The sequence below is a fragment of the Vicia villosa genome, unplaced genomic scaffold (genome assembly GCF_029867415.1).
Source record: "Vicia villosa cultivar HV-30 ecotype Madison, WI unplaced genomic scaffold, Vvil1.0 ctg.002581F_1_1, whole genome shotgun sequence".
In the NCBI taxonomy this organism is placed as follows: Eukaryota; Viridiplantae; Streptophyta; class Magnoliopsida; order Fabales; family Fabaceae; genus Vicia; species Vicia villosa.
The window spans coordinates 204,207-221,314 of record NW_026705976.1 but is presented as its reverse complement, the minus strand read 5'-3'; positions in this window follow the sequence as shown (position 1 = coordinate 221,314).

Sequence of the window (17,108 nt, the reverse complement as noted above, 5' to 3'; positions counted from 1 at the left end):
ACTTTCATTGAACTGTAGAAGCTGAGTTGGCCGTAGAACCCCAACCCATCCTGGCCTTATTAGGTTGTGGTGCAGAAACTATTCAGGTGAAGACTTGGATTAGTTGTCATGCGAAGAACCACACTCAGACGAGTTTTTCTTGAGAATATTGCTGGCTCATGAGCTTAATTGTGGAAGGCCGGTAATATCCGAAAGAAAAATGTAGACTCTGACGTATCAGTAGAACATGTTGTGCAGGTGATTAACTAGAACTATCCCATTTTTGGTTCTCTGACCTCATGCTCGTGACGCTGGACCTTTGAACCTATGTGTACCATGTTTGTTACCATGTTTGTGTATCATGTTTGCGTTACCATGTTTGCGTTACCCTGTTCGTATTACCGTGTTTGTTTTACCATGTTTGAATATGTGGCATCCATGCATCCATGCATTCATACATTCATTAAAAAAAAAACCCATCTTTTTCCATAAAAAAAAAACAACATGATTTTTCAAAAAATTTTAGAGAATTTTCTTTGCAAACATTATAGGATTAAGTTATGGAAAAAAAGGTATACCAAAAAGTACGGTTTCAAAGCGCCTGATGTGGAAAAACTGAGAGAGTTAGCATCTTCTGTACAAGATCCTTCTAATTTTAGGAAAAGTTATGGAAAGATTTTGCCTATCCTGAACACTCATGTTGACGAAGGACTTCTCAAGACTCTGGTTCAGTTCTATGATCCTGTCTACCGATGTTTTACCTTTCCAGACTACCAGTTGGTACCGACCTTAGAAGAATATGCCAATCTTTTGGGTATTCCTGTGTCTGACAAAATACCCTTCAATGGTTTGGAAGCCATTCCTAAGTCACACGTCATTGCAGCAAGTATCCACTTGAAGAAGTCTGAAGTAGAGAGTAATTGGACTACCAAAGGAAACCTCCCGGGTTTAACTTCACACTTCCTGGTAAAGAAAGCCTTTGATTTCATCGAAACTGGTAGCATGATAGCTTTTGAAGCTATACTAGCCTTGCTCATCTATGGGTTGGTTCTGTTTCCCAATGTCAACGACTTTGACCGAAAAGGCCGAATTGAAAGCTTACTATGGGAAAGAAATCATGAAGCTCAAGTTGCACAATGCATTTGGTTCTTCGTCTGATGAAAATGCTTAGGATTGTTTAGTTTTTTATTTATCATTTGCTTTTGTAAGGAGCTACGCTCCAATGTTGTAACATTTCCCATTATTGCAATAAAAAAAATGAATAAAAGAATAGTTTGTGTTCAAATGTTTGCAAGAAAATAATCTTTAAAATATTTGGAAAAATCATAAATTTCTTTTTGCATACATCATTCTGCATATCGAGTCCGTTGTATAGAGTCTCATCTTTCGGATCTTTCTCCAATAGATCGTCAAGCTGTCGCGTCTCAAAGTTTCTCGACCGCGCTCGCAATCAGATCACAGATACAATACTCGTTCAAGCAGAAGAAGAGTAATGGAACACTCTGAACAAGAGAATATTGAGCTTCGTGGTACAGTGACCACCCTTCAGGAAAAGTTGGAAAGTCTCACTACTCTGGTTGACTCTTTAATGGCCGCACAGAATCAGCCGCCGCCACCTAACAGTCAAGCAACAGTGACATCTGAAGTCACTACTCCAGTTTCTACAGTTTCATTCAACATTCCATCTTTCTCCATGCCAGAAGGATGGGGCACGCCTTTCAGCTTTGGTACAGGTTTCCGCCATAATTTCTCTGGGGTTCAAACAGCTACAACTGAAGCGCCTGCTGCACAAGGTTCGGCGTTTATTCCACATTCAGGGGTAACTTTTTCCCAAATCACTATGGCACTTTCTCAACCCACTATGACAGTTCCGACCCCTATGGTTCACACTGTTCCTTACGGAGACAATGAGATTTATCATGATCAGGGTGATAACACAAATCAGCGAAGCCTTGTAGGAGATCTCCAAGAGCAGTTTAACAAGATGCAGCTGGAAGTTAAAGCTATCCGTGGAAAAGATTTGTTTGGAAAGAATGCCCAGGAGCTATGTTTGGTTCCCAGTGTACAAATACCTGCTAAATTCAAGGTCCCTGACTTTGAGAAGTACAAAGGTAGTTCTTGCCCACAAAGCCATCTTGTGATGTATGCTAGAAAGATGTCTACTTATGCAGATAATCATCAGTTGCTTATCCATTACTTTCAAGACAGTTTAACTGGTGCCGCACTGAAGTGGTACACAGGCTTGGATAGCACTAATATTCGAACATTCAATGACCTAGGTGAGGCCTTTGTCCGACAATACAAGTATAACTCGGATATGGCTCCAGACAGAGATCAGCTCTGATCCATGGCTCAGAAAGACCATGAAGCTTTCAAAGAGTATGCCCAACGATGGAGAGAAACTGCTGCTCAGATTAATCCACCGTTAAAAGAGAAAGAGATGACAAAGATCTTCTTAAATACTCTCAGTCCGTTTTATTATGAACGCATGATTGCTAGTGCTCCAAGTGATTTCACCGAAATGGTAAACATGGGGATGCGTCTAGAAGAAGGAGTCCGAACCGGACGTCTGACTAAAGAAGGTGGATCTTCAAGTGGAACCGAAAAGTTCGGAAGTGGTTTCCCAAAGAAGAAGGAACAAAGTGTTGACATGGTATCCCAAGGGAAGCCAATAGGAAACGTCAATCGTCGACAACAGGTAGCTGCTATTGCACCAGCCGTTAATACAGCACCGAATCCGGGATTTACCCCGCAGTTTCAACAACAACAGGCTCAACAGTTTAACAATAATCAGAATCGTGTACAAAGAGCTCCACAGTTTGATCCGATTCCAATGACCTACACAGAATTGTACCCTGCTTTGATTGAAAGAGGTCTTGTTCAAACTAAAGCACCACCACCCGTACCTGAAAAACTTCCATGGTGGTACAAAGCTGAGGTCTCGTGCCCTTATCATCAAGTAGCACCTGGCCATGATCTCGAGCATTGCATAGCTTTGAAATATGAAGTCCAGAGGTTGGTTAGATCTAATCTCCTCTCTTTCAGAAATTTGAATCCTAATGTGCAAGCAAATCCGCTGCCCAATCATGGAGGGCATGTTGTAAACATGGTGTATGGATGTCCTGGTCCGTACCGAGTCTATAATATCAATTACTCGAGAGCAGATTTGGTACAAATGCACGCCACTCTCTATCGAGGACAGAATTTTCGCCAGCATCAATATGGTCCCTGTAGCATATGTTGTGTAGATCCTCACGGATGTTCGATTGTGAGAAGAGATCTCCAAGTTCTGTTGGATAATGGTACTATTCAGATCTACAGAAATAGGGATGAAAATGAAGTTAACATGATAGGATGTTATCCGCATGAGCTTTTAGTCTCAGATATCAACTCGGAAATGCCTACAGTTAACGTCATCGTTCCTCATTTCAACATGCCTGAGCGCATGGAAGTTACTTACAACAAGCCAAAGGTTCCTATTGCTCCTTTGATCATTTGTCTACCTGGACCCGTTCCTTATGACTCTGACAAGGCAGTTTCATACAACTACAATGCTACAATGATAAAGAATGGACAAGAGGTTCCTTTACCTACTCTTTCATTTGTCGTGAATATCGCCGATGTGAGTCGAGTAACAAGAAGTGGACGTGTGTATACTCCACTACCTCTAAAGCAGCCTGTTGCTCCTGCTATCGGACAAAATCCTGTCAATGTTCCAGTGGGAAATCCTGCGGAAACTCTTGTCAGTAATACAAACACTGATGTTGGTCAACCCAGTGGAACCAATGTCAATCCTGACTTTGACGAAATTTTGAAACTTATCAAAAGAAGTGAATACAAGATTGTGGATCAGCTTATGCAGACTCCTTCAAAAATCTCAATACTTTCATTGGTGTTGAATTCAGAAGCTCATAGGGAAGCCCTGATGAGAGTTTTGGATCAAGCTTTTGTAGATCATGATGTGACTGTTGACCATTTTGATGGGATAATAGCCAACATAACAGCTTGCAACAATTTAAGCTTCTGTGATGAAGAACTCCCCGAGGAGGGTAAAAATCACAATCTTGCTTTGCACATTTCTATGAACTGTCAGTCAGACTCTTTGTCCAATGTGTTGGTAGACACCGGATCTTCCTTGAATGTGATGCCCAAGACGACTCTTGCTCGCTTGTCTTACCAAGGAATGCCTATGAAGTTCAGTGGTGTAGTTGTCAAAGCATTTGATGGATCGCGAAAATCTGTTATCGGCGAAGTCAACCTTCCCATGACAATTGGTCCACATACATTTCAAATCATCTTCCAGGTCATGGACATTAAAGCTGCTTATAGCTGTCTGTTAGGACGACCATGGATCCATGAAGCAGGGGCAGTAACTTCTACGCTCCATCAAAAGTTAAAATTTGTAACAAATGGAAAATTGGTAACAATAAGTGGGGAGCAAGCCTTGATGGTGAGCCATTTATCCAATTTCTCTTTCATAAGTGCTGATAATGAGGAAGGAACGCAGTTCCAAGGTCTCTCTTTAGAAGAAGAATCTTCCAAAAAGAAAGCATCAATCTCTTCTTACAAAGAGGCGGTAAAAGTAGTGAAAGATGGAACTACCACTGGCTGGGGGCAAGTTGTGATCCCGACCAAAAATGAAACCAGAGCAGGTCTCGGATGTTCACCAACATTCTCAAACTGCACCAAGAAGGATGAAACCCTTCGTCCGATCAAAGATACATTCATTAGTGGATGATTCCTTAACCCAATTCCTCAAGAGGTTAATGTCCTTATTGAAGAATGCATCGAAGAAGGTCTCTCCGATACTGAAAAAGAATGGAAATGTTATCTCAATGACTCGGGATACATATCTCAGGAAGAACCATATCCTCCTTCAGAGAAATCCAAAGGCAAAGAAACTGAGCCTGTTCCTGCAGAAATTTGGGACACCTTGGGACAACCAAGTGGAAAATTTGATTATATGGTGAAGTATACTGCACCTGAAAGTTACAAGATTGCGATTGAAGATATCCAACCAACTGGATGGGGAGATTCCTTTGAATATAATAGTCAACCAGAAGAGGCTTATCAGCCCTCTCAATTTTCACAGCAGCCTGAAATTACTGAAGATTTCAGCTTCAACGCATCTGCCAAGATTCATAATCCTGATGATGGTTATTATCACATAAATGCCATTTTTGAAGATGAAGGGGAAGATGGCCCCGCAGTTGACTCAGAAAGTGTCTCTGACAATGAGTCTCTTCATCCTGAAGACTGGGAAATACATCCTGAAAATTCTGAGGATTGTGACTCATCTTATGCTCTTCAAGAAGTAGAAGAAGACCATTTCAACTCTACAAAGAACAAGGTTGACAAACCAGGACCTTCAAATCCTGCTCGACCAGCGGTCAATGTCAATACTGAAGATAATTCTGGGGAGAACTTTCCTGAATACATAATACACAGAGGAGTTCGTTGCTACTGGAAGGCTGTCGACGTTCCGAATGTTGTTCGCCGCTCAAAGTAATCACCTCGCTGTTATTTTGACCTCCTGCCTTGCCCAAAGCAGAGAGATGTTTTATAGGGCTTTGCTTTTAAATGTTCCGCCCAAATAACTTTGTGTATAGGGCTTTGTTTTAAAAGTTTCCCTCTTTGTCCTGCCCAAGACAAATGAGTTTGTGTTTAGGGCTTTGTTTCAAAAATGAATCATAAATAAAGCGTCATTTTGAATTCCCTACACTATGTGTTTTATTTTTTGCTTTTTTCTGGAAATGGTAATCCTAAAAAAAACCAAAATAAAAGAAAAAAAACTTTTCCAAAAAAAATCTGCATACACTCTTGCATTCATAAATTTTCTGAAATAAATATAAATCACATGTGCAGATTTACTATTGATAAACCCATTAAATGCAATAACCATATGCCCTCTCCCAACTTTGAGTTTCCTGTGTTCGAAGCCGAAGAAGAGGAAGAAGAGGAGATCCCGGACGAGATCTCTCGATTACTTAAGCACGAGGAAAGAGCCATTCTGCCTCACAAAGAGCCTTTAGAAAAGATCAATTTGGGTTCTGAAGAAGACAAAAAAGAAGTGACCATTGGATCGCTGCTTGATGCTGATGTCAAGAGTAAGTTGACAGACCTTCTCAAAGAATATGTTGACGTGTTTGCCTGGTCCTACCAAGACATGCCTGGGTTGGATACCAATATTGTTCAGCATTACTTACCATTGAAGCCAGAATGTCCGCCGGTTAAGCAGAAATTGCGAAGGACTCACCCTGATATGGCTAACAAGATCAAAGTGGAAGTTCAAACGGTCATCGTTTCATCTTAGTGGCAATTGATTACTTCACCAAATGGGTCGAAGCAGCATCTTACGCCAATGTTACAAGACAAGTGGTTGTGAGGTTTATCAAGAACAACATCATTTGCCGATATGGTGTTCCCAGCAAGATCATTACTGATAATGGTTCGAACTTGAACAACAAGATGATGAAAGAACTGTGTGAGGAATTCAAGATTGAGCATCATAACTCTTCTCCTTACAGACCAAAAATGAACGGCGCCGTTGAAGCTGCCAACAAGAACATTAAGAAGATTGTCCAGAAAATGGTCGTCACTTACAAAGACTGGCACGAAATGCTGCCATTTGCTTTACATGGGTACCGTACTTCAGTGCGTACTTCAACAGGGGCAACCCCTTTCTCTCTAGTATACGGCATGGAAGCTGTGCTCCCCGTAGAAGTTGAAATCCCATCAATGAGAGTCCTCATGGAGACTAAGTTATCAGAGGCTGAATGGTGCCAAAGCAGATACGATCAGTTGAACTTAATCGAAGAAAAACGTATGACTTCTCTATGCCATGGACAGTTATACCAAGCAAGGATGAAACAAGCCTTCAACAAAAAGGTTCGACCTCGTGAATTTCAAGAAGGCGACCTCGTGCTTAAAAAGATCTTGTCTTTTCAACCAGATTCTAGGGGCAAATGGTCTCCTAATTACGAAGGCCCGTATGTTGTCAAAAGAACATTTTCTGGCGGCGCCATGACTCTTGCAACCATGGATGGTGATGAACTCCCACATCCTGTGAATGCTGATGCAGTCAAGAAATACTTTGTCTAAAAAATACAAAAGAACAGCTCGGTAAGTCGAAAACCCGCAAAGGGCGACTTAGGCAAAAATGAGCGTCTCGGTGGACTGAAAACCCGAAAGGGCGGTCCAGGCAAAAATTAGAGACAATAAACAGAAAAAATTCATCCTGGTAGATTGAAAACCTGAAAGGGCAATCTAGGCAAAAATTAGGGATTTATGACAAAGTAACTGCATCAGTCCGTACTTCGTCATCTGAGGAGTCTTTTTCATCAAAGGATCTTCAATCAAATCATCGCCAATCTGAAGCGACAAGCACAGTTGGAACTCAAAGTTGTTAGGGGGAATAGTGGTTATTGCTTTCAATGTAGCCTTTTCCGCATAATTTACCATTTCCAACTTTTGTAAATACTCCATGGAATCACGCCTTTAGCTGATTTCCATCCTATTAAATAAATTTGAGCCTTGTGCCCATTTGTTTGCAATTCTAATTTCTTCTAGCTTGTAAAATGACGCTTTAATTGTGTTATTCACTTTTGAAAAAAAGAGAAAAAAAAAGTTTTAAATGAATTTACTTTTCTTTTTCAAAATAAAAGCGAAACTTTCCTTTGAGTTGTGAACAACAGAAGGAACATCAACAGCTATCTCCATAGGATGAATCAAAGATTATGATAGGAAAAGCTCTTCTATCCCCAGTGAAGAAGCTCTTCTATCCCCAGTGAAGAAGGTCTTTTATCCCCAGTGACGAAGATTTTTCATCTCCAGTGAAGAAGTTCTTCCATCTCAGTAAGAAAAGATGCTCATCTTCCCTAGAGAAGTCGAAAGCATGCAGCACCATTCATCAACTGTATTATCTGCACCGTGTTGAAGAACATTTGCCAAGTATCTGGTTGTATTGCGACGTCGGTCCTTCTCCAGTATACATTTCTTTGTCTGTCAGTATCGTCAGCATGCATGCGACATTCATGACATTCATCATTCATACATATTTGCATCATTTATGCATTCTTGCATTTTTCAATGTTTGCCTTAAAATCACTTGTTTAGGATATATCTATCCTCAAAAAAAAAAAAAAAAAAAGAGAGAAAAAGAAGAAACAAAAATGGGCGTGTCATCTCTCCAAGTAGGTTGTCACCCATAAGCAGAAAGAACATCTTCTTTCTCCAGTTCCCCACTGAGATCATCCCTCGTGGAAGAAGGTTGCTTTAGTTTCTCCTCTCAAAACGAAGGAGAAAATCCCCAGTTGAGTTCATTCCTCATGGGTACAAAGTCTTGTTTGACTGTTTCTTTCCAATTCATTCTTGGTTAGAACCTTGTCTTTACCAGAGATTCAAATTCCGATTCCATCAAACAAAGTCGTGAAAAACAAACCATAAGCAATAGCCTCATCATTCGAGCAGCTTATGTCTCTTCCAAAAGATTTTTCTTCTTCAGGAAATCAATCATGAAGACCATTTGACAATCAGGGCCTTATTACTGTTCACAAGGCTGAATAACCAGTAATTACCCTAGCAAAGTCTCCAGAATCATTTTATCACTCGGCTGATAATTGATCATGTCTTCAAAACCACTATCATGAGGACGATAGTCGGTAACCTTTTGTTCTGGTTATATTATTTAACATGTCTATCACCATGCTGGTAGTCGGTAATATTAACCGAACCTTTGAAATGTATTTACCTTGACAAGTCTATCACAATGCTGATCGTCGGAAATACAGTTTCATATCTTTCACCTTCGCATTATTAAACAAGTCTATCCCCATGCTGATAGTCGATAATGTCGATAGGTAAGCTTTTCTTACAAAGCTATCATTCTCCGGTGAAGCATACACTTGCTTTCCCGAAAAGAGAAAAACGGATTCTCTTCCTAAAACGGATTGAGACATCCTTCTCGATCTCTTGTCCCCAGTGGAGTCAGTTTTTGATATCCCTCGGTAAAGATATCCTTGCATCATTCGCAATTTTGGTATCTTAGGTCCAAAATTCGCGTCTTCTGATATTTAAGTCTCTTCCACCCTATCAAAACGAAGATTTTCAATCTTCATGTCTCAGGTTGAAGAAACTTAAATAGGGGCATCTGTCATACCCCAATTTTTGACCTAAGATACCACCTCATATCATTGCATATGCATCATTTGCATCTCTAACAAATTGCATAGCTTGTGTTTGCTACTTGTGCTCAGCAGGGATTTAATCAAGAAATCACTCATCAGTACAAGCAACAATCAACTAGGGTTTTGTTCTCCCTTCATCTCGAATGAATCATCTTCATCAACAATCAACATTTGGTACTCAGAGATTCATTTCAACAAGCGCAAAGGCTCTGAATCAACCAGATTAGGGTTTTGACTGAAGATAGCATACTCATGACTTTTACTCAGAATTTGACATAATGACTTGGGACATGATATCAAGACCCCAAGTACATCATTTTGACCTAATCCATTGGCTCAAGACATCTCCAACACAGGGACTGATCAACAATGAAATTTCAAATCATCAGATTAGGGTTTTTTGAACTATCAGGGACTGAAATCAGGGATCACATTTGGGAAACCCTAAAAATCCCCAGGAAGTCAATCAAAGGTTTCAATCATCTTCAAAAAAAGTGTGCCATATCCATTTGTGTGATTCAAGAGTTTTGATTGGAATCTATTTCAAGATTTTGGCCTATGGATTCGTCATGGTAAAGAAAATTGTTTCTTATGGATTATTTGAAAGATGATACAAGTTTGAAACAATTCATGAAAATTGCAAGAAATATCTTTTAGTCGATTTGTTGAAAGAATTGCTTCAAGTATGGTTCTAAAACCATAAATTCAAGAATTAAAAGTCCATTGGTGCAAGAACATTCTTCAAAGAATCATTCAAAGGAATTCAAGAATTGATTCTAAACATAGAAATTGCATTCAAATTCATTCAAGAAATATTCATGTTTCATACATTTTCCATTCAAGGATTCTAAGAGAAATTCAAACATTACAAGTGAAGTTCCTTTACATGAACAAAGTTCTAAATTTCAAATGATTTACAAGTGGACTTTATCCAAAGATTGAAGATTACATTCAAAGTTTCATTCATACAAAGTCCAAGTTCATACAAATTCTAAAGATGGAATTACAAGAATAAAAGAAAATGCAATGCTTTCTTGAATTCTTCAATCTTCAAAGTCTCCATTCTTGGAATTCAAGTTTCTTCATTCTTTCTTCAAAGAATACTCATGTCACATGAAAAAAAAAAGAAACAAAAAGAGGGGTGAGATTAGCAAAGGTTCAACAAAATAAATCAAAAAGAATAAGTCAAAAAAAAAGAGAAAAGAATCAAAGAGATATTTTTCATGCCACTTGCATAGAGAATATATTCTTATTCTTATTCTTATTCTTTCAATGATTGAAAATTGCCAATCAAGTTCACCAAATTGCCAAACACATCCTAAGCTTTTCCTATAAATAGAAGTGTTCTCTTCATTGCAAATCACACCAAAGCTACTATACTACTAGCTTTCTCATTTCTCCCTCTTCTCTCATAGTTTTTTTCAAGTTTCTTGGTAAGAAGAAGCAATTCTTCAAACCAAAGAAAACCACTTGAGAAGTGAGAATTTCTAGTTACAAAGTTTCTTGAAAGAGAGTGGTGAAGAAGAAATTCTACATACCTTGGTGTAGAGAGTTCCAACTTGAAGTCCATCTTCAAGTCTCCCTAATATCCAAAGAAGTGGTGGTCATCTTCATCAAAGGATCCTACAACAACAAGCAAAGTTGTTAGGAAAATTGTTAGTAACAATTCAAGGTTGTTAGTAACAATAAAGAATTCAAGGTGTACCTCAACAATAAACCGGCGAACACCTCCTCGCCGTAGGTAAGTTGTATTCATCCTCATGCTCAATATTATTGTTTAATCATTGCTGCAAATATGTTATTATTGTGCATAGCTGAAAATTGAAAATAGAGGTTGAGTTATTATTGATGTAAGTAAAAGCAAAAATTCAGCATATAATCAATAGCAGTCCAGAGTCATGATTCAGAACAAACATCAAAACAATTAAGAAGCGGTTCAGGTTCACACCAACTTTCAACACAAATTCAAAGCAGTAGCAGTGACATGTTCAAAGGTTCAAAACGCAGCAATCACAGTCAGTTCCAGAAGCTCGGAGAATCGATACATACCTCAGCACATAAACCACCGGCGAAAGCCTCCTCGCCGCAGGTAACTCAATTTCTCGCCCGCTATTAATTTTTCTGTTAATTGTTACTGCAAATTTGTTGTTCTTGTGCTTCACTGAAAATCGAAAACATAGAGTTTAAGTTACTGTTGCTGTAAGTAAAAAAAAACGCAGAAGCAACAACAAGATTTCGAAACTAATTCAAAGTTGCAGAACCAACATGTAACCATGTCACAGAGTCGCAGTTCAGCATCATACAACAACCAATTTCAGATACATGAGCAAAAAAAACCTGGGATTCAACTCCTCCCTAACAACCGTGAAATGTCCGCTGGGAAATTGTTGTTGTTGCTTGTTGCTCCGAAAAAGAGAATTGAGAAACACACAGGTTACCGCTATTGTTTAGCCGGGAGAGAAACCGAGTTGTTGTTGTTCATCGTGAGGAAGAAGTTTGTGCTCTTCCATTGTTGTTCACCGCGAGTGAAAATGAGAGAGAGAGAGACCGTGAAACCGAGAGAGAGAGAATCGTGTTATTGTTGTTGTTGTTTCTTTTTTTCAGAAGCGTGAAAATGAAAGAAAGGGAAAGAGGCGCTGCTGCCTCTATGTTTGTTTTTAGGGTTTTCTCAAAACCCAGCTTGCATTAAGAGGAAGGCGGATCCGGGTCATCCTGACCCGACCCGGTCCGGCCCAACCTTTTTTTTATTTACTATGCAGCTTTCAGCAATTGGGCCATCTCACCTCCATTTCGTTTTCATACCCCTGGCCCAAGTATTTTTCTTTTTATCAATTCTCCTTTTAAATACTTTCATAGAAAAATGATTTAGTATTTTAATATAAAAATGACAAAAATATGTTGTGAGATTTAAGTTTCTTATGTTTAGAAATATGTTTTTTAATTAAAGATATTAAAAACAACAAAAATATATTAGTTGCATATTTAAGTTTGTGTTTCTAATTATTTTCTTCTTTTCATGAAAAATCACAAAAAAATGTCTTTTCTTAGATTAATTTCATTTTTGAATTTGATATTTTCATATTATTTTGTGTAGTTAATCATTTAAGTTTCTATTTGATTACTGTTACACATCACTTGAATTTTCTAACTTCATCCGAGACTTCGAGATTATTTCTCTGTTGTTCTCTGTTTTGTCTGTTTGTTTGGTTTTCCATTTGCTGTAGAATTCCATAAACAATTACTGAATGATCATGGAATGCTGAAAGCTGTGAGCTTATTCGACATTCTTTTCTGCTGGTGAGGATGCTTAATATCTGTTGAGATCCTAATTTATTCCAAGCACATCACTTGAGGATCACGGTAACACTTCAAACTCAGAAATCCAAATTTCTCATTCTTCGAGGTAAGCCTAAAACTCCATAACTGTAGAAATGAATTACTTGTCTGTTTTCATCAATTCAACTTCATTTTCAATCAACTGTTTTCACAACAGTAATCAATTCACTTTCAAATCATTTCAACTCATTTCCAAAACGAAGTGGGGCCTCTCGAATATTAGAGAGTGTAAGTCCCATTTCTTTTCTTTTTGTACAGTTTTCAAAACAATAAAACTTCTTCAAAATAAAATCTTTTCAAACAGTTTTCAAATCAGTTTTCAAAACAACAAAACTTCAAAGAAACAAAACTTTTCAATATACCATGGGCCTCCATGTAGGTATAAGTCCCAAGCCCCTTTGTACAGACCTTTGCCTTTGTACAGTTTTTCTTCAAACAGAAAACTTCTTTCAAAAAAACTTTCAAACAGTTTTTCAAACGACGAAACCTTGCGTCTTTTAATAAAACAATCAACCATGTTTTGTAAATAAAACATGGGCCTCCACATAGGTATAAGTCCCATTCCAGTACATGAAATTAGGTATTTCATTGTACGCCTTTTGTACATACTTCAATCAATTTATTTTTTAACCTCGAACAACAAATCAAAAAATGAAGGTTTTCTTTAAATCTTCCCAAAAACATACCATGGGCCTCCATGTAGGTATAAGTCCCAAGCCCTTTTGTAAATACCTGTTTACATAGCTTTGAATAAACTCAAGTGGACCTCTCCTCGAGTATAAGTCCCGAGCCCCCGTGTATACAAATGGATCATGCTTACAGGTATATTTCCTTCATAAACTCCATTATATACACACATTTTGTCATATATATAATTGTTCATACCTGTTCATGTTTGTTCATACTTGTTCATGTGTTTGTTCATGTTATATACGCTTGTTCAACTTAGTACAACACTAGGTTCCCCATAGCCTCCTATTGGGCTTCGTGCAAAGAATCTCCCTTAGTTTAGGTTAGGACATAGAGTATGGTTTCCCGGTGAAATCGCTCTAAGAGCTCAAACCAACTATACCATGCCTCCCCTTGGGCTTTGTACAAACGAGTGACCCTCCCATAGCCTCCTCTTGGGCTTACAATGCAAGGACCCTGGATTGTCCCTCTCATAGCCTCCTCTTGGGCTTACAATGCAAGGACCCTCGGATAGCCTCCTCTTGGGCTTCGTACAAGGACCCACGGGCTTCTTATAAGCATCCCCGATATCCAAATCAAATACCCTAGGAGATTAGACATTTATCATCTCTATGATAGGAGTATCTCTTCTATATCATCACAAACAATCAATCAATCAAACTTTTTTGCCACAAGGCTGGCTAATCAACTTAACTTTTTTGCCACAAGGCTGGCTAATCAATCAAACCGTTTTGCCACCGTACTGGCTGATTAATCAAAGTTTTTGTCACAAGGCTGACTTCATTGAAACTTTTGCCACAAGGCTGGCTGATTAATCAAAACTTTTTGTCACAAGGCTGACTTCATTGAAAGTTTTTGCCACAAGGCTGGTTAAACAACAAAAACATCTTTATCATTCTAAGCGCCATAAGTGGCATGGCCCAGGGCTTATAATGAAAAGATTTTCAAACAAAAAACAAACAGATGTATGTGATGATATAGATTAGATACATCGAACATTGAGATGACATTTGTCTCTTTTCCTTTGCTTCCACTAGCATAAGTGGGAACTACGATTGCTCTGACTTTCTCAACATCCCTTTGAGAATACGTAGGCACAAGGTCGTATCCTTGGCGAGCAAAACAAAACAAAAAAACCATTCAAACCTTAGCACCCGTAGACCCCGAGCTACAGATGCTCTGATTCCCTCTAAGGGATATGTATGCAGAGGATCGCGATGATCTTTGCGAGCATAATCAAACAAACACCTTAGGTCCCACCTATTTCACAAGAACCTCTCAATAACATGGAATGAAAGACATAGAAAAGAAACCTATAGAGTACTATAGATACGTTGGGTGCTAATACCTTCCCTTCGTATAACCAACCCTCTTACCCAAAGATCTCTCCCCCCACTTTTAGGTTATTGCAGCTTTTTTCCTTTTCCTCCTTTGGAAATAATAAAAAGTTTGGTCGGTACAAAAGAAAAATCATTTTTTTGAGCACTCGAGCCCAAAGAAGGCATCAGGTGTCTCATCCCCCGAAAAAAAGGATAAAACGATTTTTCGCCCGCGACACACCTGAAAAGATAGAATTGGAATGGGATGAGATTACTAAATCTCAGTGAGTCCGCCTATCCTAATAGTCCGCTCGGATCTAAAGGGAACATACACAATAAACGAATCCACCATTGATTCGGGGTTAATCTCACTTCCGGTACAAATACAGAGTAAACAAGGTGACTTGCCCACCATTGGACTTGTCTTAATGAAACACAGATTTGTATAAACAAACAAGTATGCAAACCCGCATCCATATACGGGGAATCCAGAAGTGTAATAATATCTCAGCTAGATTATGGAATAAATGCACTTTCGATGAGTTCACCCATGCCTAATGTCAAGGGACTTGTTGTAGCAACCTGCCCTAAAAATTAAGCTTTAGAGTCGCCACCTATTCTACCAAGGCGAATAGGAAACCTTACGTAGTTAAGAGATTCGGGGTAAGATTATTATAATCAGGTCGAGGGAAGGTGTTAGGCACCCTCAACCCTTTCCTATGGCTTTGAATCTAAGGTAACAGTTTTATGGCTAAAAGTTAAGGTTAAAAGCTAAAGAAGTGAAAAGGGTAAAAATTGAGATTTTAAGTGAATTGAGATTTTGGGGAGGGGGACTCGCCTTGTTACCAAGTGCCTACGTATCTCCTTATGGAGAATCAGAGTCAACGTAGTTCGGGCACAGGGTTGTATGCCTTAGAATTGATTATGGAGGTGTTTGAAGGCTTTTTGAATGGCCTATCGTAGTTTTGAAATGCAAATGTTCGCAAGGTATTTTGAATTACCTTATCGTAGTTTGAACATCGCAGTGTTAAAGAGATGAAAATCTGTAGTGTCGTGGTTTAGTGTGTTTTATATTTGGGCGTACAACCCTGGTTTAATATGTTACCGTTAGTTGCGATGATCAATAGGTTTGATCATTATAGTTAACGGATTGAATTATGTATCGCTGGTTACTCTGACCGATAGATTCGATCGTCGCGGGCAGCAAATAGAATGTATTTTAATTTTGTAATTAAATTTTATGTTTTATTCTTTTATCTCTCGTCATTGCGACTAATAGATTTAGTCGGATCGAGGAGAGAATTAGTAAAGAATTGATTAAATTAATATTAGATTGAATGAATTGATTAGATGAATTTTATTCCTCGTCAATGCGACCAATAGATATAGTCGGATTGAGGAGAAAATTAATTGAAGGTTATTGTTTCGCCTAATGGGCAATGGGATTGGGCAAACCCTAATGCATATAACCTTTCTAGGGTCTTTTGTGATTTTATAATTAAAACTAATTAAATCAATTAAATCGAATAGTCGAAATAATCGAGTAAATCAGGAGAAATCCTAAACCCTAATTATTGGCCTAATCTTAATTTATTTAATCCTATTTTAATTGAGTAAGAAAATTAAATTATATATATACAAAAAAACATATTAAAATATAAATAATATAGAAAATAATAAAAGAAACCTGGGCAGAAATCATGTGTGGCACCCTTATGAATGTCCATGATACATCTCCAACCTTGTATGCGTCAGATCCAAGACGTTGATGATCCAGTGGCCAGATGATGAGGGCACATGGTGGGGGCGTGTTGACCGTATGTACTGGATCTGTGAATAAGAGGAACTAAAGAAATTCAACAAAATAAGGCAGGGAGTGAGGATCGACCCCCCTCCCTCTCACATCAAGATCATAAGCACTCCCTTACACCACCGAGCCAACTGTAATTTGCTGTTAGTAGACTCGCCATCAAACTAAATAAATGAATAAAAGTTTTAAAAAAAATTAAACCAAATTTGCGCCAGCCAGGGCTCCTTCAACCTTGCGTTTTCTGAAAAAGGGAAACAATTATGCCCACGGTTTTCATGTGTGGTTATAGGTCTTCTTCTCCAAACTCTACGAATTAACACCAAAAAACCCAAAACGAAAGCCCATATCACATAATCGTCATCCCCTAAGCATGATAGCGCCTCTGATTTGTGTTGATTTTACCTTAAACCGAAACCCCTAAATTAGAGCTCAAGAACCCTAGCAATGGCACCTATCCAACCCTGCACTTATTATACAATTAAACTGCCCAGAAAGTATCAACACATCATTGTGAACATGAATATACAATCAAAGTCAATTTATAATGCACGAAAGGACATAATCGAAACTGAAAAAAATCAAGAAAACCAAGGCCTGTTGGACGTGATTCTGGATGTTGTATGGCCTGAGAGTGATTGGAAAAGTTTCAGGAATATCCAAGGAGCATATATCAATGTTTAAAACCCTTTGAAACCTCCTACAATGGCAAGAACGATTTTGCTTTTTTGAGAAAAAACTTTAAAGCTCCTGCCCGAGTTTTTGTCTGCCAATCCCCCCCTCCTGTCTAGG